Here is a 989-nt window from a genome sequence, read left to right as displayed (position 1 = left end):
AGCGCAACAATAGGTTCTATAAAAACATCGGCCTATGGTTTAGGTACTCGAGGAGCCATTGAAGGTACCTACATTGACAAGAAGTGGCCATTTATCGGTAATGTCTCAATTAAAGGTAGAATCTTGACAGCAGTGCATTGCCAATTGCACTAAAATGACAAGGACTATCACTATTTGAAGAGACTATTTGCACTTTGTGAAAAAGTACCAAAGGTATGAGAAGAGACATTCTAACTTGGTGGTAGATGGAACCTTAGTGGACTAGCAAAAAGTAGCCATGGTGGAGTAGATAGAGCATGCTTTGCTTGAGTAGCCAAAGGTTTTTCTCAATAGAAAGGTGTCATGAAAGGGTAAAGTGCTTGGCAAGCACAACAATAGGTTCTATAAAAACATCGGCCTATGGTTTAGGTACCTGAGGAGCCATTGAAGGTACCTACATTGACAAGAAGTGGCCATTTATCGGTAATGTCTCAATTAAAGGTAGAATCTTGACAGCAGTGCATTGCCAATTGCACTAAAATGACAAGAACTATCACTATTTGAAGAGACTATTTGCACTTTGTGAAAAAGTACCAAAGGTATGAGAAGAGACATTCTAACTTGGTGGTAGAAGGATCTCCCTTCTTCCATGTGAAAGAGGGGCACAAGGTTATCATCGGTTAGTGCATGCCTTTGCCTAAAATTGTGAGGTTAAATGTGTTGAAAGTTATTTCCATGGGAGCTTTGAAAGGTGGAAAGAAAGAATTTTCTATTATTTAGTTTTCTAGAATTGGGAGGAAATTTTGGATTGTAGCTATTAGGATTGCTTTTGGAAATCTCTTTATGTTCACTCTAGTCCAACCTTATTAGTTTTAGTCAAGTTTAGAATGAAGAACGGCCTATTACAATGGCTCAAGTTTTGTTCGAATGTTGCAAACACTGAAATGTTTTTATTTTTCTTCAATGTTAGTTCAACACTAAGCTTAGTTCAAAGAGAGAGAGCATGGAGC

At 38.0% G+C, this 989-nt stretch overlaps 1 pseudogene; it reads left to right on the top strand.

Annotated features, from left to right (window-relative positions):
- The first annotated feature begins 277 nt into the window (after positions 1 to 277).
- Positions 278 to 759, top strand: LOC148032995 (small ribosomal subunit protein uS17 pseudogene; annotated as a pseudogene).
- The last annotated feature ends 230 nt before the right edge of the window (positions 760 to 989 follow it).

This window comes from Lygodium microphyllum, chromosome 8 (genome assembly GCF_053477565.2).
Source record: "Lygodium microphyllum isolate KBCC chromosome 8, Lygodium_microphyllum_v1.1.10, whole genome shotgun sequence".
NCBI lineage: Eukaryota > Viridiplantae > Streptophyta > Polypodiopsida > Schizaeales > Lygodiaceae > Lygodium > Lygodium microphyllum.
Note: the sequence above shows the minus strand (reverse complement) of the source record. Positions and strands in the feature narration are given on the sequence as shown.